Source organism: Pan paniscus, chromosome 8 (genome assembly GCF_029289425.2).
Source record: "Pan paniscus chromosome 8, NHGRI_mPanPan1-v2.0_pri, whole genome shotgun sequence".
NCBI lineage: Eukaryota > Metazoa > Chordata > Mammalia > Primates > Hominidae > Pan > Pan paniscus.
This window is the reverse complement of record NC_073257.2, coordinates 31,971,359-31,986,286: the sequence shown is the minus strand read 5'-3', so window position 1 is coordinate 31,986,286 and position 14,928 is coordinate 31,971,359. Positions and strand designations below refer to the sequence as shown.

At 33.3% G+C, this 14,928-nt stretch overlaps 1 protein-coding gene across 1 annotated transcript in view; it reads right to left on the bottom strand.

Moving 5' to 3' along the window:
- Positions 1-14,928, bottom strand: part of MALRD1 (MAM and LDL receptor class A domain containing 1) — a 642,247-nt gene that overhangs the window by 421,605 nt on the left and 205,714 nt on the right.

Here is a 14,928-nt window from a genome sequence, read left to right as displayed (position 1 = left end):
AAAAAATAAGCTGGGAGTGGTGGCATGTGCTTGTAATCCCAGCTATTCAGGAGGCTGAGGCAGGAGAATCGCTTGAACCCAGGAGGTGCAGGTTGCAGTGAGCCGAGATCGCGCCATTGCACTCCCGTCTGGGCAACTAGAGCGAAACTCCGTCTCAAAAAGAAGAAGAAGAATATTGTGAAACATAGTACAGTTTGTCACTAACCATATTTTATTGCTTTATATTTTTTCCTAAAAGTATAATGTGTTATATAGCTTAATTATGGTCCATTATCTTCATCAGAAATAATACTTCCGCCACTTTGATTTTGAACCCATAGTCCTTGCAATGATATCAATTGGTACAATGTGTATAAAATTATGACAAAGACTGAAACTACCAAATCTGTAATAACTTGGTTGATATTTTTACAATAATACCACTAATGCTCTAATCAGCTTTTTAGAGCTCATTTTAATGTGAATAAAATGAGGCCCTAAAGCACTGATTGCCTTTAGAAGAAACATAAAAGGAAGGGAAAAACATGAATAAGTAGGAGATGAAAAACAGTAAACTGGTCTGGGCTTCAACTTATCAGTCTCAAAGGGTTTCCATTCCAATTTACTCTCTCTATATTGATTTAGCTCAGTTTCACTTCAACACATTTTAGTAACCTTGTATATAATTTTAAAGAATATCCTTTCTTTCCTAGGCTTAAATTAAAGAGGAAAAATAATGATGGAAACAACTAAATACGAATTTTTTTTGCCATAAAAGAAAGAATTTATGACCCTACTTGGACAATTAATTCAAAAAAGAGAATAAAACATTAAAGTCATTCTAGGTTATACACAGCTTTTTGAAGCATAAAGAAGTGATCCGCACAGTTTGGGTATTCTGGCATTCTGTTTTGGATTAACTTGATTTCTTGCCACTTTCTAAATTAAATATAGATGCTAGAAACTACAGAGTTTAAATTTGCTTCTTATTAAAACTATTTTATTTTGAAATTTTTTATCATTTTGGGGGAATTATGAAGAGCAAACAGATGGAAAGAGAGGTGGAAGTAGTCATTCAGTCACCATGTATTTACTGAGTGCTCAGTCTTGCAGGTCTTGCCAGTGGCTGTCCAAGTTTCTACGAATATAATTGTCTGCAAAAGACACAGCAGGGTTTGGCCTCAGGCCTCCTCATTTACTAGATGGTCAATTTAAGGCAGATTATTTAACTTCTCTAAACATCTTAGTTTCTTCATTTCAGAAAATGAGACAGTTCCATGTATGGTGTTAATAAGAATCATAAAATATGTGGAATATCTAACACAGTACCTGGCCCATTTATATATTTAAAAAATGGTAGTTGTAATTTGTGGTTATATATATATCATTCATTCTTCCTAATGAAATAAGTAGTGTCATGCAAACCACAGAGTTATGAGTTAATTTTTAAGATGCAGAATTATCATTTATATTTATCTGAATTACGTCTCAGTGAAAAAGCATTTCCAGCTCTCTTATATATCATACGTTAAATATCCCAGTATAACAGGGATACGCAGAACAAAGATGTGTATACTTATACATCCAGATACATAGAGGCAACAGTCAAGAAAAAACTGCATGCACATATCTATATGTATATGATTTATTTAACCTGTAAATCTTTCTTTAAGCAAATGTCAGGATTATTATAATTTTATACTTCATTGAAAATTATTTCAATGTGCTACATCTAAATGTCCACCAGGAAATTGAGTTCTACTTATGAGATATAGCTTGAATTGTCCATTCCTCTCCAATTTTAATGCTACCACCTCATTAAATTTTTACTACCTCTTGCTTAGAATAATAAATCTCCTCATTGGTCTTTCACATCTACCGTTGATTCACTCTATTCATTCTTCACACATCACTTAGAATCATTTTTTTAATGGAGATTGGATTAAATCATGTCCCCCAATCCACTTCTGAAAACCTGCTAAAGTCTTTTTAATTGACATAGGATACCAGGAAGTGGGAGCAAGAAGGAAAAAAGTGAAGTTGATTAATGGGTGCAAACATACAGTTTAATGGAAGAAAAAGATCTAGTGTTTGATAAATCAGTAGAGTGACTATAGTTTACAATAATCTACTGTACACTTCTAAGTGGCTAGAAGGGAATAGTTCAGATGTTTCTAACAAAAAGAAAAGACAAATATTTAAGGAGATGAATATCCCAGGTATGCTGATTAGATCTTTATGATTTAGTTGAATGTATTAAATTATCACATGTACTCTGGAGCTATGTACATCTATCATGCATCAATTAAAACATAGTTTTGAAATAATTAAAAATATATATTTAATATGGCTTACAAATCTCTACATAACTTATCTCTGTCTCCCAGTAGGAATAGGAGTTGGGAAGAGATGATTCCCATCATCCTTCCTGAGCCAATACAATGTGACTCCAGTACAACACTGCATGTGTGAATTATCAAACAAATTGATTTAAAGATTAAATGAAATCCCAACACATTCCCAATAGACTTTATTTTTCAGAAATTGGAAAACTAATGTTAATGAAATACAAGAAGACAGGAATAGCCAATTTTATCATGAGAAGAACAGAGGTGCAGGACTTAATCAGACATCAAGACTCCTTCAGGACACAAGCATGGGCAAAGACTTCATGACAAGAACAACGAAATCAATTGCAACTAAAGCCAAAATAGACAAATGGGATCTAATTAAACTAAAGAGCTTCTGGTCAGCAAAAGAAACTATCAGAGTGAATAGGCAACCTACAGAATGGGAGAAAATTTTTGCAATATACCCATCTGACAAAGTTCTAATATCCAGAAGCTACAAGGAACTTACAGAAATTTATAAGAAAAAAAACAACCCCATCAAAAAGTAGGCACAGGATATGAATAGACACTTCTCAAAAGAAGACATTTATGCAGCCAACAAACATGAAAAAAAGCTCATCATCACAGGTCATTAGCGAAATGCAAATCAAAACCACAATGAGATACCATCTCATGCCAGTTAAAATGGTGATAATTAAAAAGACAGGAAACAACAGATGCTGGAGAGGATGTGGAGAAATAGGAATGCTTTTACATTGTTGGTAGGAGTGTAAATTAAATTAGTTCAACCATTGTAGAAGACAGTGTAGCAATTCCTCAAGGATCTAGAACTAGAAATACCATTTGACCCAGCAATCCCATTACTGGGTATTTACCCAAAGGAATATAAATCATTCTACTATAAAGACACATGCACATGTATGTTTATTGCAGCACTATTTACAATAGCAAAGATTTGGAACCAACCCAAAATCCCATCAATGATAGATTAGATAAAGAAAATTTGGCACATATACACCATGGAATACTGTGCAGCCATAAAAAAGAAAGTTCATGTCCTTTGCAGGGACATGGATGAAGGTGGAAACCATCATCCTCAGCAAAGTAACAGGAACAGAAAACCAAACACTGCATGTTCTCCCTCACAAGTGGGAGCTGAACAATGAGAACACATGGACACAGGAAGGGGAACATCACACACCGGGGCCTGTCGGTGGGTAAGGGGAGGGAGAGCATCACGACAAACACCTACTGCATGCAGGGCTTAAAACCTAGAGGATGGGTTGATAGGTGCAGCTAACCACCATGGCACATGTATACCTATGTAACAAACCTGCACATTCAGCACATATATCCCAGAACCTAAAGTAAAATTTGAAAAAAAAAAAAAAGCAGTTTTATAAAACTCAGGTTAGCAGTTTACAAATTCCATTTCATATGTGGCTACAAAAGAAAATAACTCTAAAAAATAAGATGTTTTTGTCTACAAATGCATTAAATGTTTTAAATGCAATAAATGCTTTAAGTTTAAAAAAAAAAGACTCATTATAAAGGTATAGTTATCAGGTGCTATGGTGTGAACATTTGTGTTCCCCCCAAATTCACATGTTGAACTCCTAAATACAAAGGTGATCATCTTATTACGCAGGGCCTTTGGGGAGTCGATTAAGTGACCTTAATGAGATTAGTGCTCTTACAAAGGAGACCCCAGAGAGCTAGCAAGTCCCTTCTACCTCGTGAGGAAACAGCAAGCAGGCACCATCCATGAAGGAGGAAATAGGCCCTCACCAGATACCAATTCTGCCAGCACCATGATCCAAGCCTCCAGAACTGTGATAAATAAATGTGTTTTATTTATAAGTCTCTTTGTTTATGAGATTTTTTGTTACAGCAGCCTGAATGGGCTAAAACATTAAGACAGAGTGGAATTAGAACAAGAACAAACAAACAATCCAGAGAACTATAAGAAATAGTCCTGAAACAGATCCACATGTATTTGGACACCTGATTTATGAAAACTGTGGCTCCTGTGAAGTAGCGATGGAAAGAATAACGTTTTTTATAAATGAACTGAATAAGTTAGTTAGCCATGAGGGGGAAAATGAACCTTGACTGGTATTTCACAGCAATCAAAAATAATAAATTCCAGGTAGATCATACTTGGAATGAAAGCTTATATAACATAACAATATCTTCCTGATGTGGGAGTAAGAAAGTTTGTTTTCAACAGTATATAAAAATCACTAACCATAAAGGAAAATATTGAAAAAAAGAGACTGCATTCAAAATAAGGATTTCTGTTTATCATAAAAATCAATATGATGTAAAGGCCAACCAGTCAATGGGAGAAAACATTTGTATCATGTTAAATGAATATAACATTTATTGATTGCTTTCTTTGTAGCATGCACTACGCCAGATGTTCAACTGTGTGTGTGTGTGTGTGTGTATGTCTGTGTATGTTATTATATGTACATATTTATTTAACTATATACCTGCCAGCTAGAACTGGATAAAATATCTCAAAATGTTGATATATTTATTGCTTTACTTAGGGACCATATCCATTTTGTTGTCTACACAGGGTCTAGCAGACCTTCAAAATAGGCAAAATAACCAAGTGAATTTAAAATTAATAAAGCACATGTGTAATAAAAATATAAGGGTGTGACAGAAATTGTAGACTCAGATGAAATTATACATAAAAAGTTGATCATTGTTTCAGGCTGGGGCAAAAATAAAATGTAAGAAGAGACAGAACAAGGCTAATAGATCTGGAGACCATGGAGAAATTACGTGACTAGAGGTCACAATTCTAGAAATGATAAAAGCATATGTCACTGGTTCTTCAAGTAGAGGTCCCTGTATTAATTTCCCAGAAACTACACAAATAATTAAAAAAAAACCCTAAGGTAACCAAGGTATAATTTCCCCAATCCAAAAGAATTCTAGAAAATGCAATCATAAGGACAAATACAAAATAAACTATCGAAACAATTCTCTAATATTATATATCTCTGAAATACCCCTTTCACCTGCAGGGAAAAGAAAAAAAAAGGAGACATGTCAGGAGATCAATTTGAAAAATGCGAACAACAAAACTGCATTTGTGTTTTTATCAAACTGTGAACAGTACAATGTAGCAATATATCATTTGGTTGCCAGTCTTATAGGTATTAATTGGGGGCACATGATGTATGTATGATTCCTAATGTAAAAATGAAGAATTGCATAAACACTTGCCTATGTCTGCAATGAGATTATTCAAGCATACACCTGCAGAGGAAATCAGCTCCTCTCCTGGAATGAGTACAGCAGTAATGACCACAGCTAACAGTACTGTCACTCATAAAATATCAGCATCCCTTTACCAACCTTCAAATTATCTTTTCTCATACAGAGCGGGAAGTAGGACATTTTATAGAAGCATATCTTTTTCTAATAAAACATATCATAAACCACACAGTAGTAAAGGTTTAAGAAAATCGTGCTTTACTTTCAGGTGTTGCAAAAGTAAAGGTCCAAGGTGATAAGGTACAAGTCATTTTAAAAGTCATTACATAAAAAGAGATCTGATTTATAGTCCATGCTATTTTCACAAAAGTTGCCTAGGTCTTACAGGATAATCAGTTTCTAAACTCTTACTATCACACAGATTAAGTAATTAAAACACTGACTGTGTTTTCCTTTGTTGAGAATCTCGTGAGTAGTTACTCTAATTCAATAAGTAGGAAAAAATACCCATTCTTGAGCAAATCAAGATATTTTTCAGTAAGGCCCATCAATCTTTGGGCCTGGACACACACAGTATGAGAGACATATTCTCCAGGATCAGATGGAATTTGTCCTTTGATTCACTGTGCTAACTTAGGCTGTTTTAGCATATCTGACAAGACATAATCCACTAAAAAAGCTGTTGTGAACAATACTTTGAGCTGCAGAAAATACAAAAAACTTGCTATGGTCTGAATGTTTAGAGTCCATACCCCAAAATTTGTATGTTGAAATCCTACTCTCCAAGGTAATGTTATTAAGGAGTGGGGCCACTGGGAGGTGGTTGGGTTTTTAGGGTAAAACTGTCATGATTGGGATTACTGTCCTTAGAAAAGAGACCCTAGAACTATCTCAGCTTTTCCACCATGGGAAAACACAGCTAGAATTCTCTATCTACAAACAAGAAACCTCTCAGCAAATATGTCAGTGCCTTGATCATTGCCTTATTAGCCTTCAGAACTGTGAGAAATATATGTTTGTTGTTTATAAGCAACCCAGTTTATAGCATTTAGAAACAGGGGCCCAAATGAGCCAAGCCAGTGTTCAATAGTACTAGCATTCTTTAAAAAATTTTTTTTTCAGTTTTGATTTCTGTGTGTATCTAGTAGGTGTGTATATCTTTACGGGCACATGAGATATTTTGGTACAGGCATGCATGCGTAATAATTACATCATGGAAAAATTGGTATCAATCTCCTCAAGCATTTATCCTTTCTGTTACAATCTAATCATATTCCTTTAGTTATTTTAAGGTGCACAATTAAATTATTGACTATAGTCTCCCAGTGTGCTATCAAATAGTAAGTCTTAATCATTCTATTTTTTTGTACCCATTAACTATCCCCACCTCTGCCTTGCTCCCCATACTACCCTTCTCAGACTCTGATAACCACCATTATATTCTGTATCTCCATGAGTTCAATTGTTTTATGTCCAGATCCCACAAATAGGTGACAGCACTAGACTTCTTATAGTTTCCACAGCATTACCCTGGTATCTGCAGCAGATCATTCCTCGTTGTGCAGAACTGCTCCCCATTCCCACTACCAACCCCAATGTGTGATGATAAAAGTCCCTGACCCACCAACTGCTGGAGTAAGTGGGCTTCGTAAACACGTCAGACCAATCAGAGTTCCTGTGTGGGATTTTAGAATGTAAATTAATGAAAAAAAGAATATTCTGTATTGTTTGCCCAGTCTTCTTACTGGCTGACTCCCCAGAGTTTGGAAACAGCTCTGGCCAACTCCATAGCTCCACATATGCCCTCTCTACTCTGCTGTAGTATTCCAGAAGAAACCAAGAAAGTCTTGTTTTTGACTTTATTGGTCCTTTCCAAAATACACATCTGATCCTAATATCCTGCATAGAAATGTTCACTACATCTTTACTGACTCAAGGTGAAGTCTTTAACTAAACTGTATAGCATTGCTCTGGAAGTAAACACACAGTGTTACTAGAACATATATATATACCTGCAGAGCAAGTGTCCTTAGTAAATTACATAAATTTACTAAGCAGTTTCCTTAGTAAATTACGTAAATTTACTAAGGAGTTTCCTTAGTAAAGTACGTAAATTTACTAAGGAGTTTCCTTAGTAAAGTACGTAAATTTACTAAGGAGTTTCCTTAGTAAAGTACGTAAATTTACTAAGGAGTTTCCTTAGTAAAGTACGTAAATTTACTAAGGAGTTTCCTTAGTAAAGTACGTAAATTTCCTTAGTAAATTACGTAAATTTACTAAGGAGTTTCCTTAGTATATTACAAAAATTTACTAATGAGTTTAATAGTACCAATATAAAGGAGTCACAGAGAAATAAAAGTACATGATTTATTTAAGTAAAGGCATGAACCCATGAAATGGGTATATGTGGATGTCTGAGTAAATTCATAGGTATATGAATTTAGTATAACAGTATACTGCTATACTATTTTAGTAAAATTGTACTATTTTAGTAAAATAATATAACTATTTATAAGTAAACATTATAAATAATAAAATAATTTAAAAATTTCAGCTAATATGGACTGTGTGCCTAGTAAATTATATAAATTATATAATACATACATATTATATACATATATTACATATTAGATATATTATATAACATTATAATATGCAATATATAATTAAATATGTATTATATATAATTATATATAATATATAACTATAATCATATAAATTATATTTATATATTTATATAAATTATATTTTTATATTTATATATTTATATAACTTATACTTATATTTTTATATAACTTATATTTATATATTTATATAACTTATATTTATATATTTATATAACTTATATATTTATATAACTTATATTTATATATTTATATAACTTATACTTATATATTCATATAACTTATACTTATATATTCATATAACTTATACTTATATATTTATATAAATATATATATATTTATATATTTATATAAATTATATAAATTTACTAAGCACACAGTCCAGATCAGCTGGAATTATTTTTTCCATAGCAAGATTCTCTTGATAAAGTGAATTAATTTGCATTCTATGAAAGCTCTTTATCTGGTCATATATAACACTTATAACTAACGATCAACAGACTGGCACTTCATGTTGCGCTGGTCTACAACTGAGGTCAGAAATTTTTTTGGTAAAGATATAGATAGAAAATATTTCAGACTTTGAAGGCTATATGGTCTCTGTTATAACTATTCAACTCTACCTTTGTAGTATGAAAGCAGCCATGGATACTACTTAAATGAGTGGTATGGCTATGTTCCAATGAAACCATATTTACAAAAACAGGCATCAGATTGGATTTTGCTTACAGGCTATAGTTTGCTCACTGCTGTTCTACAGATAAAGATTCAGCCTGTTAGGCTCTGAGGAATAACTTTATATTCCAATTTCTACCTTCAAATTTACATAAGTATTCGGACACCCAGATATGCCCATTTCATGGATTCATGCAATTACTTAAATACATCACGCCTTTTCATTTCTCTATGCCTCCTTTATGTTGGTCTTTCTTCTGGGCACACTTATAACTTCTGCTATTGGTCCTCCTTCCATTATAGTTACTAATCTTCCACAGTATATTTCAAATGTACCCTCATTTTCAAGCCTTTTTAGATTCCTAGACTCAGGTTTCTAAACTCAAGATTTCTTGATTCACCTAAGAATTCTACAGCACCTTCCATGTAATTTTTTCAATGCATTCAACATTATAGATATCAATTCATTGACTACATAGCTGGATGCCCAGTAAGTTATAAGTTATACATACCAATGCACACATTTTTAACTTCTTTATTATAATATCTAGAATCTCTTGAAAAGTAGCTTGAACTCAAGTGGCACTCAGCAAATATTCGCTGAATCTGTTGCTAAATAAAACTGACAGAGGATTCTTGCTTTTCTATATGAAATTCTCCTTTATGAAGTAAGGCATCTTTGATTTTGAAAATACACTTACAATTTTAGCAGAGTGCTTTTACATTTCTCTTTCCTAGTCTCATGAAATAAAAATGATGTAATGACAACATTTGTTGAAATGTTACAGAACCACCTATGGTTTAACTAACTAAAAAATTCAATAACAAAGGTACCAGAGCCAACTATTCTCATTAGGGGCAACCACAGTTCCTGTTTCAATATTGTATGACATTCACTGGAGAATAACACTTTATGGGGCAAGTATAAACACATGAATAAAAAAGTCTAAGAAATTACATGATGTAATATATTTTATTTAAGGCCTAATTTCAAATAGGACTCTAAGAGTCTCAGTAAATACATATTAGACCTTTATAAAACATTTTAACTGATTCATAATAGATGTACATAGTTTGAGGTATGTGTGATCATTTAATACCTTCATATAATTTGTAAAGATCAAATTGGGGTACTTGGGATATCAATTACCTTAAATTTTTGTCTTTCCTTCATACTGGAAACATTCAAATTATTCTATTCTAGCTATTTTGGGGAAAAAAGTCTCATAAAAGTAAATATAATCTTTGTAAATTAGATTTTAGGACAAAAACATTCACATCTGAGATGTATGAAAATTTTAAATTACAGATTTTAGATCAGTCTTTAAGTTAGGAGGCTTTTAAGTTAATTGTTTAATATTTTCAATATTTATTTAATATTTATTTAATAATATTTATTGAAAATTGTTTAATATTTTCAATAAATCTGAGAAGTAAGGATTATAATCATGACTATTTCCTAGATGAGTTAACTAAAATTACATAATCTGCCAGTGGTAATTTGCATGGTGAGTGCTGAAGCCAGGATTTGAAACAGATTGATGTGCAAATGTTATAGACTGTAAACAACATGTTCTCTTAGTGTAGCACCTGATTTGGCAACATCAGCATCACTATGTTGCTTGTTAAAATGCCAGTTCTTGGGACCTATCTTACACCTGCTGAATCAGTAACTCTGGAGTGAGGGTTCAGTAATCTAACAAAATCTCTAGTTTGTTTTGCTGCATACTAAATTCTTGACCTCTTGGAAGATGTTCCGTTTTTACAACGATCACTGTGGCTTTCCTTTTCAGCCATTGATCGTTTCCCTGCCCTTCATTTCTACTCATGTCTAACACTAATTCACCTGCACTAGCATTTCCCAGATTCTTCTGAAAGGAAATTTAAAATCTAATTTCATCTAAATGTCATCTAAATTTCATCTAATGTCATCTAAAATCAGCATACAGCCTAAGAGTCTATAGGAGGAAAGCAGTGTAGAAGTAGTTGATGGGGTGGTAGGCATGTCAGATGTAAATGATGATCACCATTTTGCAAATGAGTCAAAGTTTTCCAGTCTCATTCTTACACCCTTCAATATTATCAGGGTCTGAAAAAAACTGGAAAAGTATCTTGTGTTTAAAATTTAAATGGCTCCTATATATGTGTATTCACATATTGAAACACTTTTCTAGATGTTAAAGACTACGATGCTTTCAAATTTTAATCCCTTAAACCTCTGTGCCATTATACATATACATATACACAAACTCTCTCTCTCACACACACACACACACACACAGACACACACACACACACACACACATATATATATATATATATACATTCCTCTGTGCCCTGTACTGAACCAGAGGTTAATTAATAGAGCATAAAAATAGCTATAAGGTCTAAAACTATCCACTGTAATGTGTTATACAGAGAAAGCCGACCTTGGATATAAACATTCAATGGAAAAACAGGTAAGTTTGTTCTAGTTCTTAACCTCCTCACAGTCACATTTACATGAGGGAATTCACATGGTGCCATTTCTTTCCTGTGTTTTGCCACCAGAGTTCAGTTTCAGTATTTTAATGCGTGGTATATGTACTTTGTTAAGATGATCATGAATTATCATTCTTTGACCTTTACATTGCCCTACAGCTTTGCTCATCAGCAACTGCCTTTATCGGTTATTTATAGCATCATGGCCCGTGATGGAAAGGCCAATCTAAATTCTGAATATATAAAAGATGCAGATAATGCTGGAAGTATTTCAGAAGGTAAATAAATATCACCACAGTGTTTTGTGGTCTATCACTGTTTTTATAATAACATGAGTACAAAATGTCACAACTGGAATTTATTCTAAGGCAATGCTAGCAGTGAGATGGAAATTTTACAAGCTTTAACAGTTTAAATACTGTTGAAAGGAAACTTTTCTTTGATTTGAACATGAATAGTGAATGGGTCTAATCCAAATGAGTCAAATTCAGGATAATTTAAGAGCATATTTTCCCATTTCATAAAATTATATCATTGCATTTCATTTCTACCCTGAGCTTTGAAACAATGTTGATTATATTGACAGAAATATAGATTGTTCATAATTTACATATTTTAGAATTTTATTGATAAAAATATTAAAATCTTGAACTTAATGACTTAATTTTAAAAAATATATTAAGTAAAAATTGTTTACTTTTAAAAATCTTTATTTTCTCATTAAGTCACTAGAATACTTTCAGTTCATCACATCCTAGCAAATGTTCAGTTAGAAAATTTTGTATTTAATTTAAAATGGAATAAAAGGTAATCACTAGCAGGAAATTTAGATATTTACTTTAAAGTAGATATGAGAAAATGTAATTTTAAACCTAGGAATTTCCCCAAATTCTAGCTCAAGACATTTTTCTGTGTCTTTCTTCTTTTTTTTATAAGAAACTTCCTACATACTCATGAAAAATATAACCAAGGTTAATAAAAGTAACATATCTGTGCATGAGTTAAGAATATAACTCATAAGGGAATAATCCACAGAAGTATTAAAACTGTATCTAAGCAGCTTAGAAAAGAGAACTAATTTTATCTGAAAGATGTTATTATTGTTACTGTATCTCTTTTGCCCTTGTCTTCAGCTTCTCCTTAACATAAATGAACTATTCTCTTTTGTCTAAATATTATGTGTTTCAACTTTTTCTTTTTATCATTCAAGGTATCCTTCTCTTCTCATGGCCTAATCTGAGACGAGCACTAAGATAGATGTTGACTAAAAAGTAAATTAGTCAGTGTCGTTTCCCTTGAGATGCTTACAGACTCATGCGGGAGTTAAGTGAATTAATACTGATGGTATTCTGGGACATGCACTGTAATATAGATAATACCCAGAGAAGGGACTGTGGGATCAGACTAGAGAGAGCCATCAAGGAAAGTTGATCTTGAACTCAGTTTGGAAAGATGATTACGAGATCGTTTAATGAAGGCACAGTGGCACAAAATAGAGTCATATTGGAAGAACAGATGGATTAATTGCATGGATGAGAGAAGTAGGCTGCTGACTGAGTCCAAAACAAGAAGCCTGGGCCACACAATGAAAGATCTTAAGACCAAATTTAGGAGATGAAGAACAGCTATTTGGATGTCTTCTGGTTTTCTTAAACTAAAGAATTCAAAACTAAGATGGATTATCTCCTGTGTTCACAGAACATTCCTAATTGGACTTCTGACAATCCAGGTTTGCAAGTTTAAAGCTAATGGTCCTCTTTATCTAGCTGCTTTTTGTTTTTCAACATGCATTTCCAGTTAATCATCATACTGTATTGCCTTTACACCACGAATGTATCACAATTCAGCGTTTAAATATAGTTATCCCTTCAATTGTCCTTTCTAACACTGCTCCTTATTCATCACTTACTCAGAAGATTTCAACAATGAAGCGGCTCCCGTGCATAAAATCATGCCCTACTCAAATCAGTCTCTGTTACCAATAACGTCAGTAAAAAAGCAAACCTAAGCACATCCTTTCCTTCATTTCCTGTCTCTTTTATGACCCTACTGTTTGCAAAACAGTCCCAACTGTGAGGACCTTTACTCAGTAAAGGTTCCATTAGCCTTCTGACCTTGAATTAGATTTGGCCTGTGTGAGACACTGACAAGAGATTGGAAAGTGACAGGAAAGAGTTCACAGTATTTATTTCCACAACTCCAATCCCTTTCCTCCCTGACTCACTGTGGGAGCTGGTCTCTTTTAAAGCCTTTCCTTTTGGATGGGGCAATCTGGTCTCCTTCCCTTGTCCCTTTGGATTTAGGTGTTGCTGGTCTTTCAGTGCATCACTCAATCCTTTGTAGTCTTTGCAGTAAAGTCTCTGATTAAATTCTTTGTGCCAACTGTTTCCTGCCTGGGCCCTAACTAATATAGCCCCCATCCTACCCTTTACCTAACTCATTTTTCCCCATGGAGCCTACCGTTCTGTCACAGGTTACTTAACACCACTGTACAGTTAACCTAGGACTCTTCATTGATCCCTGTTTTTACAAAATCTGTCAACTCTTTTTAGAATACTTTTAACCAGCTAGTTCATGCCATACATTTCTCAGTATTAAACACCAACACCACCTTTTCACCTGTTCACACAGTCTCTACTTACTTTCAATCTGTCTTTGACTATCTCACCTAAGCAAATACTTTTTTATCATTTCCCCCAGCACCTGGAATGGTGCCTGTTCAATATAGTACCTTTTAACAATAGTGGCCCATAACACTACTATAGATATACTGTAGAGAATCCTATATATAATAAATTTCAGTTACAGAGGTATAAATACGGTCTGGTAAATAAATATATTTTGGTAAAAATTCCCTCCCATCTTTTACAAAAATGAAGTAAGCAGAGAAAATAAAAGAGATACTATAAATTCTTAAATATTGGTGAGTGTTGTTATTTAAAGACTCTAAATAAAAGGTAAAGGCACCACATTGAAGGAGCCCAAGTTTCTACTCTGGTTGCCATCTCTTCACTAAAAAATATTATGCTCCATGAATCACCTCTGTGAGAATCAATCTCCACTGAATTCAACAGGCAAGCATAAAAACAAAAGAAATTCTGGTTCATTTAACAATGATAGAACAATGTTAAATTTAGATTTATGGTAAAAGAACAAACCTTAAATCCTGTAATTTCCTATGCATTTATTTTTCTTAATCCTGATTTGCAATACAAGCCCAAAACCCAGATTATAAAATATATCTTCATTTTTAAAAAAACTAAAACAAACAGAAACATACTCAATATAATATTAGTCTCTCATACTACCTTCTCAGTTCAGCTGTCTTTGATTTATTACATTCTTAGTACAAAATAATTGTTTTTAAGATTAAACTGCATTTCTTTCTCTGAATTTGGAAATTTACATTAGGTAAGCTCTTTTGTTCCAAACACTGGACTAAAGCTCAAAGGGCCTGAGATAGGAAAGACACACTTTTTCTCTAATGGGCTCACAACGTAATAGGAGAAATGTGTTCTTAAGCCAGTCATTACAGTAGGACAAGTACGGCCAGGTATACTGTCTGACTCTGTAACGTCATGCTA